Genomic DNA, 25,669 nt, shown 5'->3' on the forward strand with positions numbered 1-25,669 from the left:
ACATCCAAAGATACACATTGATTGAAAGTGAAAGACTGAAAAAAGACATTCCATGCATGCTGAACCAAAAAAAAAAAAGGCCTCAAGTAGCTATATGTATATCATCTAAAATAGACTTTAAAAGCATAGCTGTTATTAGAGACAAGAAAGGCCATTATATACTAATAAAGGGGCTGATTAACCAGGAGGAAATAACAATCATAAATATATACATACCTAACCAGGATAACCCAAATTACATGAGGTAAAACTGGCAAAACTAAAGGGAGTAATACATGTCTTTAAAATAATAGTTGGAGGTTTCAATACACATTCTTATCATGGGATAGATCATCAGGGCAAATGCTCAATAAAGAAAAAGAGAGGTTGAATAATATAATAAACAAATTAACCTAATAGATACATACAGAACAGAGCACCTCTGAATGGCAGAATATGCATTCTTCAATCAGTGGGTCAAAGAAATTGCAAGAGAAATAAAAAAATATCATGAGATGAATGAAAACAAGCAAATGACATATCATAACAGGTGGGATACAGTGAAAGCAATGCTATGAAGGAAATCTATAGCCTTCAATGCTTACATAAAAAAAGAAAGAGATAAAATCAACAACCCAACTACACAGCTGGGTGAACTAAAAAATAGTAAACTATGCCTAAAGTAAACCCTTTGCTAGACTGACAAAGAAAAAATAAGAGAGAAGATGCAAATAAACACAATCAGATATCAAAACAGGGAAAATACTATTGATGCAACAGAAATAAATGAGATCATAAGAGAATATTATGAACAACTATATGCCAACAAACTGATAATGTAGATGAAATAGAAAAATTCCTAGGAACATAAAAACAATCTATTCTGACCATAGGAGAAACAGAAAACCCCAACAAACCAATCACAAGCAAAGAGATTGTAACAGTCATAAAACAACTCCCCAGAACGAAAAGCCCAGGAACAGATGGCCTCACCGGTGAATTCTACCAAGGATTCAAAGGAGATTTAATACCAATCTCATTCAAACTCTTCCAAAAAATTGAACAGGGAGGAATGCTGCCAAACTCATTCTATTAAGCCAATATCACCCTAATACCAAAGCTGGATAAAGATATTACAATAGGAACTTCCAGGAAGATGACATAGGAATAGGTAGGCAGGGCTCAACTGTCTCACAAAAATAATGGAGGAAGGGCAAAAAGCTATCCAAGACAGCTGCTTTGGGTATCATACCAGTAGAGAGCTGCATATCATTCAGGAAGGAAATGGACAGAGAGACAGAGGCCAAATGAAAACTGAGTTACTTGCCCCTGTGGCTGGGAATAGCACATATACCCCACCCTCAAGGTGAGTATCCTCAGTAAAACGCCCTGGCCCACTGGAGCCAACTGAGTGGGGAAAGAACATACTTCTCCCTGGGAGGAGAGGGTTCTGATGGAAGGTGGAGACTGGTTTCTCTTCAGTCAGTTTGGCCAGCTGAGCCCCCTTTGAATCTGAAAAAGACCCCAGCCAGCACTGAAGCAGTCCCAGGGAGACGAGAGAAGGAAGCCAGGAAAGACAACCAGCAAACTCTTAGAAGCCCAAGTCTGCTGAGGGAAAGGTGGTGGGAAAAGCCAGCCAAGCTTTCAGAAACCTAACCAACCCGTGAAGTGGGTGTAGTTCAGTGTAGGAACAGGTGCTTCACAAATGCTAGGTCCCTGGTTCGAGTCACAGTGCCTTCTAAGTGAAGGGATCCAGACAGTGATCCACTGGGTTGTTAAGTATTCAGCTGGTGACTTATGACAGGGAAGTTACACAACAAGATTTTGTTGTTGTTGTTTCAGGTTTTTTGGTCTGTTATTTTTTATTAATAATTTTTATTTTATTCATTATTTTATTTTTTATGGTTTTTTTAATTCTTTATTTCATTTGCTAAAATCTGGCTTCTTACCCGTAGAGGGTAGGCTGCAGGGTGATTAATTAATGAGCATTGGCAGCCTGAGATGGTTCCTAGGTGCCTAAGAAGGAAACCTGTTTTTCCTGGGTTTTTGTTTGCTTCTTGTTTGTTCTTTTTTTACTTTGTTTCCTTTTTTCTTTTCCTTATTTTTTTCTCCTTAGTTTCTTTATTTCATTTTTCCCCTCTTTCATTCCACCTTTTCTTGTTTGGTCATTTTTAAATTTTTATTTATTTTTCTTCTCTTCTCATTTTCCAGGCTCTTATTTTATTCTACTTTTTTCTCATTTCACTTTTTTATTCCATCACTTTCATACTTATTCTTTTGCATTTTTATGTTTTTTTTTCATTTTTATTATTTATTTTCATGGCTATTTTATGTTTCCTTTTCTGTCTTTTTAAAAATATTGTTATTATTCTTTTCCTTTTCTTCTCTCTTTCCTTTTCTATGGTCTTAATATTTTTTAAGGGAACACAGACAACTACAAGGATATAAAAATAAGTGGAACTAAGTGTCAAAAATGAAACAATATAAAAAAAAACAAAATAAAAACCTAAAGCAGCAAGAGAAGCTAATCATCTGAATAGCCCCTTCAAGATAAACAGATACCTAGACACCAAGATAGAAGTTACAGCCATACTAAAGACAGGAAGACATAGCCCAATTTAATGAACAAACTAAAAAAAAAAACAAAAAAAAAAACAGGAGAAGGAAATGAAGAACATGCAACAGCCAATCAAGGATATCCAAACAAATATCATGAATCAACTTAGTGAAGTGAAAGAAGAGATAAAGGGTATTAAGAAGACACTGGGGGAACATACAGAGGAAATCATAAATATACAAAAAAAAGATAATGGATCTGATGGTGATGAACAGTGTAATGCAAGAAATAAAAAACACACTGGAAGCCCAAAGTAGCAGATTTGAACAGGAAGAGGAAAGAAATAGTGACATTAAAGATGGTACATCTGAAATTCCGACAGATAGTAGGAGAGATAGATAAAAAGATAGAAAAAATACCTCAAGGAAACAGAGTATTAAATGACAATGTGAAACATAGAAACATATGTGTTATAGGCATCCAAGAGGGAGAAAAGATGGGAACGGGGCAGAAGGAGTGTTGGAAGAAATAATGGCTTAAAATTTCCCAACTCTTTTGAGGGACATGGCCATAAATGGCCAGAAATGCAGCATACCCTGAACACTATAAATCCTAACAGACCTTCCCCAAGACATCCACATTCATATTGTCAAATGCTCAAGACAAAGAGAGAATACTGAAAGCAGCAAGAAAAAAGAGATCCATCACAAACAAGGAAGCTCGATAAAATTAAGTGCTGAGTTAACATCTGAAACCATGGAGGCAAGAAGGCAGTGGTGTGGCATAGTTAAGGTGTTGAAAGAAAAAAAAAAGTCAGCCAAGAATTCTGTATCCAGCAAAGTTGGTATTCAAAAATGAGGGAGAGTTCAAAATATTCACAGATAAACAGAAATTAAGAAAATTTGTCAACAAGAAATCTGCCCTTGAAGAAGTAATAAAGGGAGCTCTGCAGGTTGAAAGGCAACAAACAGGAGTAAAGCATTAGAGTGCAGAAAATAAATTATTAGAAAGAATAAAAAGATAAAAAGAAAAATAAAAACAAAATATGATATATATATAAACCTAAAGAAAAATGACTAATGTAAGTACTGCCTTGACAGTAATAGCATTGAATTTTAATGGATTAAATTCCCCAATCAAAAGACACAGATCGGAAGAATGGATAAGGAAATATGGTCCATCTAAATGCTGTCTATAAGAAATTCATCTTAGACCCAGGGATGCAAGAAGGTTGAAAGTGACTGGTGGCAAAACGATTTTACATGTGAACAATAATCAAAAAAGGATGAGAGTAGCTATAGTATACTCGACAAAATAGACTTTAAATGCAACACTATCATAAGAGACAAAGAAGTCCACTATATATTAATAAAAGGGGTAATGTTTAAAGAAGAAAAAACAATCATAAGCCTTTATGAAACTAACCAGGGTGCTTCCAAATACATGAGACAAACATTGGAAAAACTAATTGGAGTAACAGATTCCTCTACAATTACAGTGGATGACTTAATACACTATTTTCACCATTAGACAGAACATCTAAACTGGGGGTCAATAAAAACAGACACATTGAATAATACATTAGAGTATCTAGAGCTAATAGATATATACAGAACATTACACCTAAATATACAGTAGGATATACATTCTTCTCAAGCTCACATGGATCATTCTCCAGGATAAACCACATGCTAGATTACAGAACAACTCTCAACAAATTCAGAAAGTTTGAAATTATACAAAGAAATTTTTCTGACCACAAGGGAATATAGCTGGAAATCAATGAGGGGCAGAGAGCCAGAAAAGGCAAAAAACATGGAAGTTAAACAACAAACTCTTAGACAGTCAGTGGGTCAAGGAGGAAGTTGCAAAAGAAATCAGTAACTGCCTTGAAACAAATGAAAATGAGAACACAACATATCAAAACCTATGTTATACAGCAGAAACAGTGCTGATAAACAAGTTCAGTAAAGTGGTTGGATAAAAGATCAACACACAAATATCAGTAACACAGGATATCTATATCCAAAAGACTGAAAGAAGTACACCATCTCATACCTTATACAAAAATTAACTCAAGATGGATCCAAGATCTAAATATAAGAGTCAAGACCATAAAGATATTGGAAGATAATGTAGGAAACAATCTATAAGATCTTGTGTTAGGAAATGGTTTCATGAACTTTCACCCATAGCACAAGTAATGAAAAAAATAGATAAATGGGATCTCCTCAAAATTCAAAATGTCTACACCTCAAAGGAGTTTGTCAAGAAAGTGAAAAGAGAGCCTACTCAATGGAATAAAATATTTTTATCCCATGTATTTGATAGAGGCCTAATATAGAGCATATATAAAGAAATCCAACACCTCAAAAATAAAAAGACAAAAAACCCATTTAAAAAATGGGCAGGTAGTCTCGAAGTCAAACTCAGCATGTAAATGTGTTGCCTTCCTCCCAGAGTGGGACAATACTCCTGGGGATGAGCCTCCCTGGAACCAAGGGATTACTACCCAGTACCAGCTGAAGATGTAACTAGAAAATGACCTTGAATAAGAGGGTCAACTTGGACCAGCAGAATATCTCAGTCTACATATAATACCAGGAGTGAAAAATGCTTTTGACCCAAATAAAAGGGGGAAATGGAAAGGACAAATGAGTTTATACGGCTATGAGTCTCCAAAAAGAGCTGGGAGGTTATCAGAGGGGTTGCCCTTATGCACACCTTGGCAGAATCTCAGGCATGGATAGAGTAGATACAACCCCAGGCATTGGTTCTTCTGAGGGCTACAGAGACCCACAGGTTCTATGATCATGGCAGATGGAGTTCAGTGCCATGTCAGTTTGCCCTACTTTGGAGTTTGTGTTTCTGTGTGATGGAGCTGGACTCAGATGTAATCTTTGTCCATAAGCCTCTCCTGTTACTTTTACCGGATCTGTAGTTGGTACTGGGTTTAGTGTATACCCAGGGGACCTGAATCTCTGAACTGACCATGTGATAGCCAGGCCCTGAGCCTTAACAGACTTGCAACTCCTACACGCTGGTTTATTGGACTTGCCCCACTCAGCTAACATGGAGGTGAAGAAGGTCAACCACCACACCAGGGAGCCAAAAGTGCCTACAACTTAAAGCAGGAGAATTGCATCCAGCATCCATGTGGAATCTAAGCTCCCTCTTGATATAGATGTGGAGTGGACACAACCATTCTAAGGTCCACAGGATGGAGGAATAGAATATGGATTAGAGTGGACTTACTGATATTCTATTCACGAACTATTGTGATTAGTAATCGAAGAAAATGTGGCATTGGTGTGGAGAAAGTGGCCATGGTGGCTGATGGGGGTAAGGAGTGGGAGGAAGAGATATGATGTGGGGGCATTTCTGGGGGTTGGAGTTGTCCTGGGTGGTGCTGTAGGGACAGTTACCAGACATTGTATGTCCTCCCATGGCCCACTGGATGGACTGTGGGAGAGTGTGGGCTATGGTGTGAACCATTGTCCATGAGGTGCAGTGGTGGTCAGAGATGTATTCACCAAGTGCATTGAATGTCTCATGATGATGGGGGAGATTGTTGCTATGGGGGGAGAAGTGGGGTGAGGGAAGTGGGGGTTATATGGAGACCTCATATTTTTTTTAATGTAACATTAAAAAAATAAATAAAGACAAAAAATGAAAAAAAAGATTTTAAAAAATGGACAGGTGATTTGAATAGACACTTTTCCAAAGAAGAAATAAAAATGGCTAAAGAGCACATGAAATGATGTTCAACATCTCCATCAATTAGGGCATTGCAAATCAAAACTACAAGGAAATAGCATAATAAACCCATTAGATTGGTGGCTATTAAAAAATCAGATGAGTACAAGTGTTGGAGAGGATGTGGAAGAGTGGGAACACTTATCCACTGCTGGTGGGAATGCAGAATGGTGTAACCATTGCAGAGGATACTTTGGTGGTTCCTCAGGAAGCTAACTATAGAACTGCCATATGATCCAGCAATCTGACTACTGGGTATATACTCAGAAGAACTGAAAGCAGAGACACAAATAGATATAGGCACACCAGTGTTCATAGCAGCATTATTCACTATTGCCAAAAGTTGGAAATATCCCAAATGTCCATCAACAGAAGAATGGATAAGCAAACTTTGGTATATACATACAATGGAATATTACTCAGCTATAAAAAGGAATGCAGTATTAAAACATGGGATAACCTGGATGAACCTTGAAGACTCTCTGTTGAGTGAAGCAAGCCAGGCACTGAAGGACAAATATTACATGACTTAACTGGTATGAATTAAACAAATTGGGCAGATTCACAGAGCTAGAGTTTGGAAGAATGGCTTACAGGAGACAGAAAGGGAGTTGAGGGCCAATGCTCATATGGGAAAAATCTATAGCAAGGTGGAAGGGAGTAGTTGTGCAGTAACTGGGCATGATAGTGGTACAGATGCTATTGGGTCAGGTGGTGCTGGCCTTTGAGGGGGTTCAGTTGGGGGAGTGTACTGCCCATGGAATTGAGGGGAAGGCTGGGGGAGGGGGCAGGTAAATTCTGGGGATTTGAGGGTACACGGTTGAAACTATGACATGGGGCATTTTTTTTTTTGGAAAATATGGCAGGGGATGGTTACTGGTTTAGGGTGTCAGATGTTGGGACATGCAAGGCAGGGCCCCCCTGGGACAGGTTTCCAGGGAGTATATGAGTGTTCATCCTGTCATAGTAAATTGTATCAGTGGGTGAAGACCCACAAAATGAATGGGAAAGTGTTGGACTCCCATCCTGGGGAGCCCTGCTATGTTCTCAAATAGAGGACTGGGAGTCTCTCAAGAGCATAGGCAGTGCCTAGTAGGGGAGGACAGGCCAATATGCTAAGTCCTTGATATTGTTGCAAGTAACTATGAATCTTGTTCTTCAAGGAGGGAAGATTGATGGTTGCAGTGAGTCCTGAGTGGAGGGGAGGGATGAATCAAATAGATGAAACATGGGCATTTTGGGGTGTTGGAATTGTTTTACATGATCTTGCAATAGTGGATACAGGTCATGCTAAAATTCTTCAAAATTTATGAACATGTACAGTCAAAAATGTAAACCATAACATAAATCATTGAACATGGTTAGTAGGATGTTTCAATATTTGTACATCAATTGTAACAAATATAAAACAACATGTAAAGTGTTATTAATAGGGGAATGGGGAATGCGTGGAAGATGTCAGGTATATAGACATCCCCTATATTCTCTATGTGACTTTTCTGTAACCTAAAGCTTCTTTGAAGATAAGATGAAAAATATAAGACACTGGGGAATAAATGGAATAAAATGTCACTGTACATACAAGATAACAGATCTTACAGTGATGAAAAACAATGTAAAATTAATTTCTTAACTTTATATTTTTTATTTCAAATTCTTTTTAATTTTTTATATTTTGTCATTTTTAAAACTATCATTATTATATCATTTATTCTTAATTGTATTCAGTTATTTTGTTGGTTTCATTTGTGAAGAAGTTTTGGATCACAGATGGGTTACAACTGTGGTAGGGGAGGGTCATTGGTGAGGAGTGTCAGTGATGGGGGATGCATGGGAGGAGGTTCACCTGGGGAATACTTATAAGGCATATGAAAGAGTTCAAGTATTCATGGGACATTGACACAGTGGTTGGAGGTTCACACAATAACTGAAATAATATCCAATTCCCATCCTAGGAGTTCTGCCACATTGTCTCATGGGACAGCAAGAATCCCCTGAGTAGAGTAGCAGTGACTAGTGAAGGAGGATTGACCATTGTCAGGCCCTTATAATTGTACTTATGAATCTTTTCTTTTGAAATTGAAATTTAGCCTAGTATTATAATGTGCCTAAGAGTTATCTCCTGATAACCTCCTTCTTTCTCAAATTTGGCTTCTCTCTAATCCAAACTCAGCATATAAATGCATTACCTTCCCCACAGCATGAGACATGACACCTGGGGATGAGCCTCCCTGGCACCAAGGATTACTACCAAGCAACAACTAGCAATGCAACTGGAAAAAGACCTTGAACAAAAGAGGTAAAGGGTAAAAACAAATGAGTTTATATGGCTAAGAGATTTCAAATTGAGTCAGGAGGTCATTCCAGAGGTTACTTATGCATGTCTCATCAGTATCTCATTGACTGCCACAGTAAATATCGCCTCAAATAGCAGGACTCCAGAGGGCTCCAGAGACATTCAGACACTACATTTAGGACTGACATCTCAGGAATTTGGCACCCTGTTGGTGGGCACTACTTTGGAATTTATGCTTCTCAGGGTGACAGAGTTGGACTCACTTGTGGTTTCTCTACACATAGCCCTTTTGCCCCTTTTATTTGAACTTATACTTAGTACTAGAGTTGATACGTTTATATGCAAAAGACTTAAATCTTTGATCTTTCCATGTGCCAGGTGGCCCTGAATCTCAACAGAGTTGCAACATTGACTTTCCAGTTCATTGGTCTCACCTGGGACAACTAACAAGGAAATGATGATGGACAATGACCATCCCAAGGAACAGAGAGAGTGCACAACTGCAAGCAAGATAGTCCCATCCATCTGCCCCATAGAATCAATAAGAGGTGGAGGGGCATCACCATCCCAGAACCCTCAGGATTGGGGAATGAATGATGGACTAGATTAGACTTACTGGTATTCTACCATAGACTTATTGTGATAATATCAATGGAGGAACTTTTATCACTGATGTGGAGACAGTGGCCACTGGAGATTCTGAGGGGACTGAGAGGGGGAAAATAGGTATAATATGGGGGCATTTGGGGGACATTGGAATTGTCCTGAATGATGTTGTGATGACTGTTACAGTCCATTATATATCTTGTCACAGCTTACAAATTTGAGGGGGGGGGTGAGTTCAAGCTATAATGTAAACTATAATCCCCACTGAGTGGCAATGCTTCAAAATATGTTCATTAATTGTAAGAAATGTACCACACTAGTGAAGGATGGTTTTAATGTGGGAATGTGTGGGAGGTGCAGGGAATGGGGCAGATGGGAATGCCCTAAATCTTTTATGTATCATTTATGTAATATAGGTATTTTTAAAAAATAAAAAATCAGTAACATTTATGTACACCAATAATGAAAAATCTGAGGAGGAAATCAAGAAAAAAAATTCCATTCACAATAGCAATTTAAAGAATCAAATATCTCAGAATAAACTTAACTAAAGATGTAAAGAATTCATACACAGAAAACTACACGACATTATTAAAGGAAATCAAATAAGACCTAAATAAATGGAAGAACATTCCATGTTCATGCACTGGAAGACTACACATCATTAAGATGTCTGTCCAATCCCAAACTGATTTACAGAGTTAACACAATCGCAATAAAAAGTACAGAAACATTTTCCCATGAGTTGGGAAAAACTAATTGTGAAATTTATTTGGAAGGGCAAGTGGCCCTAAATAGCCAAAAACATATTGAAAAAGAAAAATGAAATTGGAAAAATCATGCTACCTGTCTTTAAAGCATACAACAAAACTGCAGTGATCAAAACTGCTTGGTATTACCACAGGAATAAACATATTGACCAATGGTACCAAACTGAGAGTTCTGATAAAGATTCTCACATCTATGGCCAACTGTCATTCAGCAAGACCACTAAGTTCCCTCAAATGGGATAGAATGGTCTCTTCAACAAATGGTGCTTAGAGAACTAAATATCAATATCCAAAAGTATGAGAAGGATCACCATTTCATGCCCTATACAAAAATTAACTCAGGATGGATCAAAGAACTAAATATAAGACCCAAGTCCATAAAGATCCTACAAGATAATGTAGGGAAGCATCTATGATATCTTGTAATGGGAAAAAGTTTCATAAACTTTACATCCAAAGCACAAACAATGGAAGATAAAATGGATAAATGGGACCTCCTAAAAATAAAAAATTCATACTTCAAAGGAGTTTGTCAAGTGAATGAAAAGGACCCTACTTAATGGGAGAAAATATTTGGTAACCATTTATCTGATAAGGGCCTAATATCCATCATACATAAAGAAGTCCTTCATATCGATGATAAAAAGACAAACAACCCATTTAAAAAATGGGTAAAAGATTTGAATAGACACTTCTCCAAAGAAGAAATATAAATGGCTAAAAAGCACATGAAAAGATGTTCAACATCACACTATTAGGGAAATGTAAATCAAAACAACAGTGAGATATCATCTTACACCTATTAGACTGTTGGCTATTGAAAAAAAAAAACAAAAAACTACAAATGTTGGAGAAGAAGTGGAGGAAAGGGCACACTCATCCACTGCTGGTGTAATGTAGAATGGCACAGCCATTGTGGAGGACAGTTTGGTGTTTTCTCAGGAAGCTAACTATAGAACTGCCATATGATTCAGCAATCCCACTTTTGGGTATATAGCTGAAGAATTGAAAGCAGGAAACCCAACAGATATTTGCATATGTATGTTCACAGCAGCATTATTCATTATTGCCAAAAGTTGGAAGCAATCCAAGTTTCTATTAATAGATTGATAAGCAAATTGTGATGTATACATACAATGGAATAATACTCAGCTGTAAAAAGAATGCAGTGCGGCGGCTTGCTCGGTAGGTAGAGGTGGGGTCTGGCTGCGGACGAGGGGTCGGTCCAGCTCAGGACGAGGGGTCGGTCCCACTTGGGACGAGGGATCGGTCCCACTTGGGACGAGGGATTGGTCCGGCAGCAGACGAGGGGTCGGTCTCACAGGGGTTGCGCGGTTCGGCTGACGGGGTCGCCCAGTGAAGCCGGCGACGAAGGGGTCGCCCGGAGAAGCAGGCGACGAACTGGGGACAAGGGAGGCCAGGCCCTTGTCGGGGGCTCTCAGGACTGGAGGGCGCATGGCAGAAGAACTACCGTGGAGACAAGGTAAACACGCAAGTCCATTTTATTGAGGGAGAGGCAACAGTTTTATAGGGGCTGGGGAAGGCTGATTGGTCGGAGCCACTCCCTGTTCTGATTGGTTGCCGGAGAAAGGTCAGTGGGCGGTACTGGACGGGGGAGGGGTGGTGATTAGGGATTGGCTATTGCTGTTGCTGGGGGAAGTGGCAGGGTTTAGTGATTGGTGGCTGCTGTTGCTGGGGTAGAGGGCAGACTGGAGTTTCCTGCCCACGCCTGGCTGTTGCTGCTGTTGGGGGGAGGGAAAAGGGCAGACTGGATTTTTCCGCCCACGCCTGGCTGTTGCTGCTGTTGGGGGGAGGGAAAAGGGCAGACTGGATTTTTCCGCCCTGCGCCTGCGCAGGGAGAAAGAAGAAGAAGGGTGCCACCCCACAAGGCATTGTGTGGCGCCATCCGGGAGGAGGGGCGGCCGCGGAAGCATGGCTGCCGAGAAGGGGAGACCCGAGGGCACTCTGCGCCCATGCCGAGCTTCCTTCAGGGGTGGCGGTGAGTCCAACCAGCCACCCTATTATGGGGGCAGCGGCTTGGCCTGCCGTGGCTGCTCCCCCGCCAGGCCAGCAAACCACACTTCAGCCCGAGGGGTGACCGCAATGCAGTATTAACACATGGGACAATATGGATGAATCTTGAAGACCTTATGTTGAGTGAAGTAAGCCAGTCAATGAAAGACATGACCTCCCTAATATGACTTAAGCAACGTAGGCAGACTCACAGAGCTAGTCTGGAAGACAGACAGGGAACAGAGGGTGGTGAACTGATGCTCAATCTGGGCAGAAAGTATGATAATGTGGAAGGAGGTGGTTGGGAAGTTCATGGGGGTGATAGTGGTGCAGTGATGTGTTTTGGATCAGTGGTGCTGGAATGTGAGGGTGAGTACGGTAGGAGATTTGGGTTGGACTATCCACAGAACTGGGGAGAGGGCTGGAGGAAGGAACAGGTGAATTTGGGATTTTTAGATCTGTAGTTAAAACTACTATGGTGTGAATATTCTTTTAGCAATTATGGCAGGGAGGGTTACTGGTGCAGGGAATAGGGTTGGGGGATATGCAGACTAAGGGATGCCTGGGGCATGCTTCTATGGAATGTGAAAGTGATCATCTTGTCATGGTGTGTTATCTCAGTGGGTAGAGCCCCACATAATAAGTCCTGTAGTGTTCCCTATTAGAGAGGCAAAAATCTCTTGAGAACTTAGGCAGTGCCTAATGAAAGAAAACAGACCAGTATGTCAAGCCCTCAATATTATTGCATGTAACTATGAACTGTATTCTTCAAAAACTGAAACTTAATGATTACCATAAGATCCCAGTATGGAGGAAAGAAGAATAGAATAGATAGAACATAAGGCATTTTTAGGGCATTGGGATTGTTCTGGATGATCTTGAAATGATGTATACAGGTTGTACTAGTCAGCCAAAGGAGTACTGATACAAAGTACCAGAATTCTGTAATAGAGCAACAAGAATCCCCCAAGAACATGGGCAGTGGCTAGCAAGAGAGGACATACTGTTACACCAGGCCCTTTATATTGATGGTTGTAGTTGTGAGCCTTGCTCTTGTGAAATGAGACTTAACCTAGTATTATATATTGTCTGGGTTATTTCCTGACAGCCTCCTTCTTGCTTAAACATGGCCTCTCTCTAAGCCAAATTCAGCAAATCAAAGAACTATCTTCTCCCCAGTGTCAGACATGACTTCCAGGGATGAGCCACCCAGACACCAAGGGATTATTGCCAAGCACCAACTAGTGATGAATTTAGAAAAATACCTTGACCAAAAGTTGGAAATATTAAATACAAATGTGTTTTTATGGCTAGGGAATTTCAAAGTAAGTCAGAAGTCCATTCCAGAGTTATGTTTATGCACATCTCTGCAAGATCTCACTGTCTGCCACAGTTAACAATGCCTCAAACATTGAGGACTCTAGAGTCATAGACACTTGAGATAGAGCAGACAATCTCAGTAATTTGGCACCCTCTCAGTAGGCCTTGCTTTGGAATATATGCTCACCACATATATATGTAATAGAGTTAGACTCATTTATAATTTCTTTGCACATGGATTTTTCTGTCCCTTTTATCTGAACCTATAATTAGCACCATAGTCATTAAATTATGTCCCAGAGACTTAAATCTTCAGTCTATTCATATTTTGGTTGAGCCCTGAAACTTAGTAGAGTTGCAACACCTACTTTCCAGTCCATTGGACTTGCCTAGGACAACGACAAAATGTTGATGATGGAAAATGCCCATTCCAAAAAAAACAGAGAATGTTTATTTACAACTGCAAGCAAGAGAGTTCCATTCTTCTGCCCTATGGGATCTAAGCCCCTTCTCAACTGGAAGCAGAGTGGCCATCATCATCCCCCAATCCTCAAGATTGAGGAATGAATAAACATAAGGGGGAAATGCAGCTATGGACTAAAGTTGACTTATTATTATAGAAATGGAAGAGCATATCATCGATATAAAGTTAGTGACCAGCAAAGTTTCTGAGTGGGAAGAATTGGTGAAACATGGAGCATTTGGGGGACATTGGAATTGTCCTGCATGACATTGCAATGACAGATACAGGCCATTATATATTTTATCAAAACCTATAAAAGTGTGCAGTGCAAAATGTAAACTATAGTGTAACTATGACCACAGTTAGTAACAATGCTTCAATATGTATTCATCAAATGTAACAAATGTACCACACTAATGAAAGATTAATGGCAGAAAATGTGGGCAGGGGAGGGGATAGAGTATATTGGAATCCCCAATGATTTTGATGTAACATTTTACAATCTAATGATTCTTTTTAAAAAATGATATATACCTATATAACAAAATTAAAAATATATTGTGATAAAAGAAAATTATGAATCATATCCTAATGAATATGGGTGCAAAATTTCTCAACAAAATAATCACTCATCCAATCCAGCAACATATTAAAAGAATTATTCTTCATGATAAAGTGGGTATTATCCCAGGCATGCAAGGGCGGTTCAATACAAGAAAACTGATCAGTGTAATATACCACATTAATAAGTCAAGGAAGAAAAATCTCATGATCATCTTGATTGACACAGAAAAGGCATTTGACAAAATCCAGCATCTTTTCCTGATAAAAATACTCCAAACAATAGGAAATGGCAGAAATTTTCTCAACATATTTAAGGGCATATATGAAAAACCCACAGCTAACATTGTACTCAATAGTAAAAGTTTAAACAATTTCCCATTAAGATCAGCAACAATACAAGGATGCCCATTGTTCCTACTGTTGCTCAGTATAGTGCTAGAGGTTCTGGCTAGAACAATCAGACAGGAAAAAGCAATAAAAGACATTCAAATTGGAAGAAAAAACGTAAAACTTTCAGTATTAGCAGATGATAGGATCCTATACCTAGAGAATCCAAAAATATCTACAACAGAGCTACTAGAGCTAATAAACAAATTCAGCAGAATGGCAGGATACAAAATTAATATGGAAAAGTAAGTCATATTTCTGTACACTAATAATGAGTGATCTAAAGAGAAAGTCAGGAAAAAATTTCCATTTAAAATAGCGACAAAATAATATTTGATCCCTAATTTAGGAATATACTTAACCAAGGACATAATGTACTTGTATTCAGAAAAATATAAGGACTTGCTAAAAGAAATCAAAGAAGATCTAAATAAGTGGAAGAACATTCTATGTTCATTGATGGGAAGACTAAATATCAATAAGAATAAGATGTCAGTTTTACTCAAATTGAAATACAAATTCAATGCAATCCTGGTAAAATTTCCAAAAACATTTTTTTAATGAAATGGAAAAACCAATTATCCAATTTATCTGGAAAGCCAAAGGGTTCCCAATAGCCAGGAACATCTTAAAAGAGAAAAATGAAGTTGGAGGGCTCCAAGTTCCGTACTTTAAATCAGATTAGCCAGCTACAGTGGTAAACATAGCATGACACTGACATAGAAAATAGACATATAGACAAATGAAACTGAGCTAATGGTTCTGAAATAGACCCTCACATCTATGGTCAAGCCATTTTAATAAGGTTGTTCTTCTGGGACAGAACAGTTTATTAGACAAGTGGTGTTCAGATAATTGGATATCCATATGAAAAAAGAAAGAAACAGGAGTCCTACATACACCTAATACAAAACTTAATTCAAAAAGGATTGAAGTCCTAAACATAAAAGCAAGAACAATAAAACTCCTCGAAGAAAATGTAGGGAAACATCTTCAAGACCTGGTATGCATATAGCAAGTGGGCAGTTTCTTACACAGAAAGCAAGAGCAGTGAAAGAAAAATGGATAAATGGAACCTCCTCAAACTTAAACACGTTTGGTTTTCAAGGACTTTGTCAAGGTAACCCACACAATGTGAGAAAATATTTGGAAACCACATATCCAATAAGAATTTGATTTCCATGCTATATAAAGTAATCTGACATCTCAAAAGTAAAAGAGAAAAAAATCCAATTTAAAAATGGGCAAAAGACTTAAATAGACATTTCTCCCAAGAGAAACTACAAATGGTGAAAAAGCACATGCAAAAAAATGTTCAATATTACTATTAGAGAAATGCAAGTCAAAACTATAATGAAGTATCATCTCATACCTCAGAGAATGTCCATTATTAAAAAAAAAACAAAAAACAGAAAACAACAAATGCTGGAGAGGATGTGAAGAAATAGAAATACTCCTTCACTGTTTGTGAGAATGTAGAAAGGTCCAGCCTCTGTGGAAGACAGTTTGGTGGTTCCTTAAGAAGCTATATATAGAAATGCTCTATGATCCAGCAATCCCTTTACTAGGAATATATCTAGAAGAACTGAAAACTGGGACACAAATAGACATTTGCACACCCATATTCATGGCAGTTTTAATTATAATTTCCCAAAGATAGAAACAACCAAGTGTCCATCAACCAATGAATGGATATGCAAAATGTGGTATATACATATGATGGAATACTTATGCTGCTGTAAGAAGAAATGAAATTGGGACATATATGATAACATTTCTGAACCTTGAGGACATTGTGTTAAGTGAAATAAGCCAGACACAAAAGGACAAATATAGTATGGTCTCACTAATATGAAGTAAATACGAAGCATAAACACATGGAGTTAAAACCTAGACTATAGGTTACTAGGAGATAAGATGTAGACTGAGAAGGAGTAATGATGTTTAATGTATGGAGAATTTTCAACTTGCTTGACTGTAAAAAGTGTGGAAATAGAGTTGATGGCAATGCCTTATGGTGAATATAACTAACAGAGCTAGTTTATAAATGGGTTTGTGGATGAAAGGGGTTGTCTAGGTATGTAAATGTCAGTTGAAAAAAAGCTAGAGGAAAATCTAGGGACTGAATAACATAGTGAACCCAGAGGTGGATGAGTATTGTGGTTAATCAGACAAATACAAGAATGTTCTGTGAACTAGAACAAATGTACATCACTATTAAAAGGTGGTAATACAGCAATCCATGAGAAAAATACAATTAATGTAATTTTTGAACTATAGTTAACAGAATATTGTATTTTTTCATCAGTGTCAAAGAAGGTACCATTTCAATGCTAAAAGTCAACAATAAGGGGTATGGGATTTTTTTCTTTTGCATAAGGAAAATGTTAAATGATTACTTGGGTGATGACTGCAGAACTCTATGATGAAAGTGAGTCACTGAGTGTATACTTTGGGTAGAATGTACAAGGCATGGAACTATATAATACAGTAAATTATGTGGTAGAAGATGGACTGTGGTTAACAATACAAATATGAGAGTGCTCTTCCATGAACGATAACAAATGTACAATACTGATACATAGCGTTAACAATAGGAGGTGTACGGGGAAAAAATATACCACATGTATGCTATGGGCCATAGTCATAATAGTGTGGTTATGATCTTTCATAATCTTTAACAAATGTTTAACAACAATGTAAGTTGTTGGTGCAGGGGTGATGGATGAGAATTGTGTACATTATGCATGATTGCTTTGTAAGCTCACAACTTGTCTAATAAAAAAATGAAAAATAAATTAATATAAAACTCTCCAAAAAAAAAAAAAGAATATATTACTCAAATAGCTCCATTTGGGTAGGCTGCCTTGGAAGCAGTGACATTCTCTAAGAAGACTGAAGCTGATATTCTTTTGTGAAACATAAGGATGGAAGAGATGGCTATGAAGATCTTTTTTAATGATAATGTCATATGGACCTCCTTTGATGAGACAGGCAGGTTTAAGATGGCCCTTCCTCAAAGACAAACTAATCTCCCCACAGTCTAAAACTGTGTCTGCCTTTCTAGAAGTCTTTTCCAAAGTGAGGAGATAAATAGATACAAGCATGCATCATCAATGGAATGTATAAGGTGACAAATTAAATTAAATAAGAGAAAATGAGAAAATTTACCTCATCTTCTAGGGCACGTGTATCAGCAATATGCTCTTATACCAATGCACATGTGTGTATGGGAGAGGAGTATTGTTTCACTTTTTTCAAAGTGTCCTAACTTGTGATTAGAAATTTTGACCAAGGGAACAGTAACTTCTTTAACTATTCTAAAAAATGTATGCATTTAAATTTTACTATAAGCACTATTAAGTTAGGTCTATCATGTTTCTGAGTAAGAGCACAATTCAAATTTCTACCTTTGCACAATTACATGCATTAGCTAAATGGTACTGTTTAGGTGGTCACAGAGCTCAGAATAAAAGAAAAGCCCATTTTAATACTTTATATTTGTACTTTACCATTTGCAAACCTTTTCCATGTACATTGTTCAATGTGACCTCACATTTCTGAGCCCTAGAGATGAGAAGTCACTTGCAGAAGGCCAGGCATCTATTACATGGCAGGCTAAAATACAGGCTGCAGAGTATGACTTCCCGTCAGTCACCTCCCTTTCAAGTCTGTGGATTGGATTTATAGAAAATATTACTCAAGCCCAAGTAACCACAACCAAGTTATGATGACAAGAAGGGAGAGAATTGATAGCATTATAAATGATGTAAGCAATAAAAATAAAATGGAAATGTAATTTATTGAAGCAAATTGGTAAATAATTTATGCACACTCATTCTAATTTATTTTGGAGCTAAAAGAAATATGTTCTTAAACTTATCGCAGTGTATCAAAATGAATAGGTGGAAAGTACGTTTTAATATAGAAGTGAAATTTAGAGGCACTGTTCCATAATATGCATATTTTTTTACAGATATTTCTTTAAAGTTACCATTTTTAGATTAACTTATTCAAGTATGTGCTGGTTTTCCCACCTGCAACGCTATCTCTACTTCTAAATCATAGCAATGATTTTAGTGGTGATGAACATGCAAAAGTAGAGTGAAATTTTAATTCTAATCAATAAAGTTCTGTTTAATTTAATATTCTTAAATCTGATTTCCATACATTCTCTCCTATTTGTTTTCACACATTCCCTACTATCTTTATCATAATTCAGAATTTCACTGTCTCTTACCTGCATTAATACAACTGCCATAAAACTGGAATACCTGCTCTAGTTTTATCACAAGAAATCTATACTCCATATTTTCATCTTACTCTCCCCATAATGAGGATCTTTAAAAAATGCAAATCACTCAAATTTCTAGTATGACCCACAAGGCCCATTAGCATTTGTCATCTACTATCCTCATATTTTAAGCTCCTTTTATATTTAAAGCAAATGTGTTTAAATGATGACTTTTAAATTTCTTATTATATTTGCAAACCCTCAAAACAACTTGCCTTTGAATATGTGAGGTCTTTGCATAGGCTGCTCCTTCAACAGAAAAAATCCTTTCCCTTTGCTTAGCTAACTCTTCCTTATTTTCCAAAGTTCACTCAAATATCTAAATGAAAGAGAAGGAGACACAAAATAAAGAATGGTTTATATGATCAGATTTAAGTTTTTCAAAGCTGATTCTGGCTTATGATTGCCAAAGCAGAAGCAAATCAGTTTGAAGACTATTTCCACAGTCTACGGTATAAATGAGATTCTTAAACTAGTGTGGTAGCACGAGGGAACACGGGACTTCCTAGAGCTCTACGTCATGTCAATCTAGTACTCTTATTTAATATGCTATAGAACAGTATTGGAAAATTTGACTCTATCACCTACAATTTTTATGCCACTAGGAAAGTCATTTTACCTAAAGACCAATTCGCTCATATATTTTACATGAGAATTAAATGAGATCAAATAATTGAAGAGGTAGCACAAAAGCTGGGAACACAGTCGTAATAAGGGTTTTACCTATGAAAAGTATCAAATCTGGTAAATTTCTGATAGATTATTTTTAAAAGGTAAAATACATCAAATTCTGGATGAAAAATTATAAGAAAAGAATGACCTCTGAGAAGTCATAAGAGCTGAAAATAAAATTTAAATAAACAAAAAATTTTGGATAATTTCAACAATGTGTAAAAGGAAAATAGAGTGACAAGGACATTTAATGTATCTGCTTAGATGTTTGTCCTTGACTCAATACTCTCACACAGTGTTTTCAATGGGCAAGTTATTTAACTTTTGCATTATCAAACTTTTTGGATATAAGGTTAGGTTCTTGGACTATATAAAAACAAAATTTCATTTTCAAAATTAACAACCAGATGGTACACACCTACTTTGTGAAAAACAGTCTATTAGATACTGCTAATATAATAGTTTCATGAGGCTGTTAATTCAATTGAAATACAGAGATAGATATATATCAATGATCAGAGAAGGAAAAGACAACAAATATTCTGATTATTATAAAAAGTTCCCATCTTCTGTGACAAAACAAAACATTCTTGGAAATTTATTTCTAATAATAAACTACATGCAAAATATTCATCAGAAATATACTTATGATGGTGAATTGAGGTATAGGACAGAACTAATGTTCAAAAACAGAAATGGTAATGTAAAATACAATTACTTTAGCATAGTATGTAGTCATTCAAAGTAAAATGTATAGATGGTATGTATTAACATATAAAAGAACTTTATAACTTATATTTTTAAAAAATCACAGGATGCTATCTATACTGTAACTTTCTACTTATCAAGCCCGAACTCACTCCACTGCCTCTGGTAATCCTTTCCTATCTCCTAAGTATGGTTAATCATATTCTGGACTCTGTAATATAAAATTTTTAATTTATGACAACTTATGTTTTCTGTCTGAATACATCTCAATCTTGCAAGGTTCTCAGAATCTAGGGAATGGTGCATGCATATGAGTCACTAAAATCTTTATAAATTTATTAAACTCGGTTAAAAATAAGTTTGTGTATGACCAGTGACTAGAAGAGGATAGAGAAATGATTGCTAGATTTAATATTTGCTTAAGTGATGTTAAGCAATGGATGCTTTTTATTTATTTTTAAGCATTAGACTTGATTTTAACATTTCCTATCATTTGTGCAATAAAAGGTAAAAACTAGAAAAGAGGCTTTAAAAAAGTCTGTTGTTATCTATGGTTTTATTTGTATTTATAATATGAGAATGAATTATACTGATGATTTGGAATACTATTTTCTGATACGTTTCTAAAAAAATTTATAATGTTCATATGCCAGAGATAGACTTATGGACAAAAAAAGTGGCTATAGATTTGATAGAGAATATTACTTATCATACTTTTAAGCCATAAATTTATACCTGATTTTATTTCATATATTAAAATTGTATACTAATTCTTCAAGAAAACTATCTCATTAAGTGAATTATGCTTCATTTATTTGACAATAAAATATTGATTTCTTAATGTTTTCTCCTAATAATCAACCATGTTTTAAAATATTTAATACTGGGTGTCATTGCTAAATACTTACATTAGAATTTGGAAAATAAGTATTATGTGGAGAGAGCTCATTAATTTAGAACTATTCAGGTTTGTAAATTTCAATTGTAAATATAACCTCTGCCATGGAGCGATTCAAGATATCAAGATATGTACAAGCATTATTTAATAAAGCTAAGAAATTACAGAAATGACAGAAATATTCCTACTCAAACTAATATTCATTCTGTACTTAATAGAAATTATTATTGCAAAGAATAAGAATAGGAAATACAGTTTTTGATAGTGTGTTAGAAGGATGGATTTACAGCAAAAAGTGAGCTTATTGTTAGAAACCCTCTTTCTAGATTCTAAACAGCAATTCATATTCCTTTTCAGATGTCAGATGTGAATAAATAGTTAATCCATGTTTTGAACTGAAGGACATTTTTTAAGTCAACTGTATTTGTCTTTAAAATTGTGGTTAGTAAGTTCATTTTTAAAAGGCCTCACAAAAACAAGATACTTGATTGATTTTTGATGGAGACATTAAAATTAAAGTTGCCATTTTTGTCAAAGCAATAAAAATGTCTCTCATCTAAAATGCTCAGACATTCCACTGAGTTAAGAACATTAGAACCAAGAGACTCATATAATGTTTGGCTTTGAGATAAAAGACGGCTATGATATTTGGAAACTGTCCCAAACGTATGCAGTAGACTTGATAGATTCTCCTCCTGATGAAATATTAAGAGAAAATGTTAGTTGTCTGGAAAATAATGTAATTCTTAAATGCAAAGAAAACCTAAGAGTTAATTAAAGAACATAGAAACATTTTTAAGGATTATGCAGTATCTTTCACTCTTATCTAATTAAAAGATAGATAGGCAAAGGTTTCAATTTGTTTTATTTTTATAGTTGAAAAAAAACTTCATCGTTTTTAGAAAGGGCTAAGCAAAGCTGTATTTTTCCTTCTTTGAGAGTCTTTGGCTTCATTAAGATGATTTATCTATATGAGTCTTAGATACTGCCAAACGTTTTTGCTGAGTACTTGTATTCAGTCTTTTATTTTCCTCTAGGTTATAGATTATTTTAAATTGTTAGTTGGAACTCTCAAAAAGGTAGTTAGAGCCCTTTTTATTTGTGTTATCTTAAAAAAGAAGCAGCACTAACTAAATTTGTCTGCATGAGCTTTTTGAGATTGTTGACCATGCAAGTTTATCCAATAAATTTGACGAATGGCAGATAGTCCAAAATAAACTACAAACCTTTAGATTTAGAAAAAACCACACACAGGTGTGATATAACCCACACCATCATCAGAATCTTTCCACTGAATGAGCACTAACCTGCAAACAAGGATGGGCCTATGTAACTGAAGTGTCAAGAAAACAAAGAAGACTTTGTGCCTGGGGAAAAAAAAAAAAAGAATTAAGTACCATAATTTTTGTGTAGGTTAAAGTTAGTGGAAATTCCTTAAGAAGAAAATAGGGAGAATCAAAAATGGTTATAAATCATTGTTCAAATTGCAGAAAAGGCCAAAATGTAGTCAGATGGTTTTCTCCTAAAAGATTTGTCATATTCTCAAAAAAAAAAATAAATGCTACAAGAAGCTCCTTCTGAAACACTCTCCAAAAATATACTGTTTCTCAAAACAGAGCTCTTGAATAATAAGGCTTGTTTTGTATGCCAACTCAAGCATTTAATAGGAAACCTTAAGCAAAGTTGTAGTGATTTTTTTTCTTTGTACTTTTCCTTTTGGCTAACTTTCAAACATCCCCAAACCATCCTGGGATTAGTGACTGCCCTCTCTAAAAACCTTATTCTCCAATATTAGAGAAAGCAATTGTATTTGAGGTTTATTGGTCACTCTTCTCCAGGCTCCCATACCCAGCACTCACCCAATTTTCACAGCAGAAACATTTTAGACACACGCAGAAAAAAGTACCTTTCTTAAATTCATTTATACTGCTAACAGGACTGACAGATTTAGAATCCATAGTTTTCAGATTTCAAGTCTGAAAAAAGTTTTGAAAGTATTGTTTTTTTCTGTTGTTTGTTTTTACTTTGTTTTGCTTTGTTTTGTTATTTTATCATTGCATGATGCTTGACTTTGGTTGTTTTATCTCAATTATTGATTTTATATTTATAGATGATTGGCCTCCGTATTAAATGGTATTTAAGATATCTAATAAATAGCCCACTGGAAAATGAGTTTTAAATTAATTTTCAACATTAAGATTATATCCCACCTAAGCTTATGCAAAGTCATTACCCTCAAAAGAAGTGAATCTATTTGTAGGAAGTTTTGCCTCTCTAAGAGACCAATGAAGGTTTCATTTTCAATTAGAAGGGCCTTATCTGGATATAAACACCAAGTAATCACATACTACATGGGTTTCACAAAATATCAAGATGGTAAAAGCCCTGTCTTTGAGCAATATCCATGTTAAGAAGAAGATATAGAAAAAGAACTAGTAACAAGAGTGAAAGCCAAATAATAATTTTACATATAAATGTTATATGTACATACAATTAAAATCTTTGATTTAATCACATTCATATATGCATACAATACTCTGGCAAATATTGTGTTGATTTAGTCTTTTCCTGAAAATTTATTTGTCTATTCTTAAAATATCAACTATATGTGCATATCTATACTTTTAAAGGTTAGCTATAAAGCTTAATGTGCCTTAAACTTTTGAACCTCATGGGAAGGAAGAGGTAAATAAAAGAATAATCTGACAGAGGAGAATATAGTGCTTTAAAATCTAAAGGACCTTTGGAAGGCAAGTGACTTGATTCCTGTGAAAGCCATTAGAAAGAACAGGAAAAAAGAATATGGTTTTTATTTTGGCTATGGAAGAAATATGACTAAATTGAGTCCACAAATGTTCATGTACAATTTAAGGGGCATATCAGGCTTTGGTTTCAACATAATAATGCTACTGAGAAAATTCTTAAACATTCTTTTAATTAAGTTATTATTTGTAGAATGCTATAAAATAATGCAGATTAGAGTTTCCTTTTTCATAATATTTGTCATTGGACAGAAGTTGAGTTTCACCAAACTACGGCACAGAAAAGAGGAACTATGATTGATGGAAACTGAGCAGGAAAAATGAAGCACTTTATAAGAAAGACAAGCAAGGTTGGGAGCTCTGTGGATCCCTTTGGACAATCGGATTTACGAGAGGGCACAATTAGGTATGCAGATACTGAAAACAATGACTGGGAAAAGAAAAGACTATGTATCTTTCATCTGAGTTATATATATGCTCAGGCCTACAGTCAATAGCAGGTTAATCTATTTAAATAAACATGGTCTCTTTTTATCTAATAAATGCTATGATCATCAACCATACCTGACACTATATGCTTGGGTTTCTAAGAGCAAGGTAGCATTTTTTTTAAATAATTAAGAAAAAACACTACCAAATAAATAGCTGGGAAATGGATGTCACTCAAGCAGTTGAGTGCCTGCTTCCCACATGGGAGGTCTGGGACCCTAAAAACAAACAACAAGCAAAACAAACAAATAAACGAAAACAACTCAGGGAAGTTGATGTGGTTCAGTGGTTGACTGCTGATTTCCCAAATACGAGGTCCTGGGTTTAATCCCCAGCCTCTGGTGCCTCAAAAAAAAAAAAAAAAAAAAAAATTAGTTGATGTAAAATTTTAACCAACTGCATTTTAACATTCTATTTAGCAGATAAAAAGTTAGCACTTGGAAGAATAGCTTTGTCCAACATGATTTTTAGTTAATATAAGAGAAAGCAAAGGAATATAAACCTAGGGAGTCAAGAGTAAATATTAATTCAGAAAAGAAATGAGGTAACCTACAATATATAAGAACCTAAATGTGAGATCAAGTAATTATACATTACTTGGAATATCTTAAAATGTTCTAAGGAGTAAAGTAGTATTGTTCAATGGATACTTGGAGACATTGTTTAACCAACAGCACTCTGAAATAATTACAACAATGTGGAAATTTCCAATAATCCTAGTAAACATTGACCAACTGCTGACAAACAGACTTGAATGAGGGTAAAAGAGGGATAAATTAAAGAGGGGCTCTGCTCCAAATTGTATGTAATGACAACTCTGGAATTAAAGATGGCTTCTGGGTTTTATTTTTGAGAGTAATGACTAGTTTCCAGGTGTTGGGAAATGGAAAATATTTGGTAAGGGTCAGAAGAGACAGGAAGATACCTTACTAGGCTTAACCTAACTGCCACATGATATGTGGAAATGAAACGTGAGAGCCAAAATGCAGTAACATGTCAATGGTTTCCAAACAACAAATAAAGCTATAGCAGCCAAATCAGAAGCTGAAAATATGAGTTAAAACATGAGGTTCCAAAGTCAAATAGCTTAGACTTCTTATCCAGCTTTACCTTTCTCAAGCAATATAACCTTGGG

At 36.1% G+C, this 25,669-nt stretch overlaps 1 protein-coding gene across 26 annotated transcripts in view; it reads right to left on the reverse strand.

Annotated features, from left to right (window-relative positions):
* The window catches only part of LRFN5 (leucine rich repeat and fibronectin type III domain containing 5), a 311,670-nt gene that overhangs the window by 183,697 nt on the left and 102,304 nt on the right, over positions 1-25,669 (reverse strand). For 7 of the 26 annotated variants that reach the window (XM_058293522.2, XM_058293507.2, XM_058293524.2 and 4 more), the window contains 2 exons: positions 22,591-22,650; positions 19,221-19,324 (listed from right to left, as the gene is read on the reverse strand). The exons of 15 other annotated variants lie outside the window; for them this stretch is intronic. The gene's annotated coding sequence lies outside the window, so the exon portion shown is untranslated. The remainder of the gene's footprint in view (positions 1-19,220; positions 19,325-22,590; positions 22,651-25,669) is intronic. 4 more of the 26 variants (XM_058293513.2, XM_058293526.2, XM_058293517.2 and 1 more) reach the window with 1 other exon arrangement.

This window comes from Dasypus novemcinctus, chromosome 3, assembly GCF_030445035.2.
Source record: "Dasypus novemcinctus isolate mDasNov1 chromosome 3, mDasNov1.1.hap2, whole genome shotgun sequence".
NCBI classification, from domain to species: Eukaryota; Metazoa; Chordata; class Mammalia; order Cingulata; family Dasypodidae; genus Dasypus; species Dasypus novemcinctus.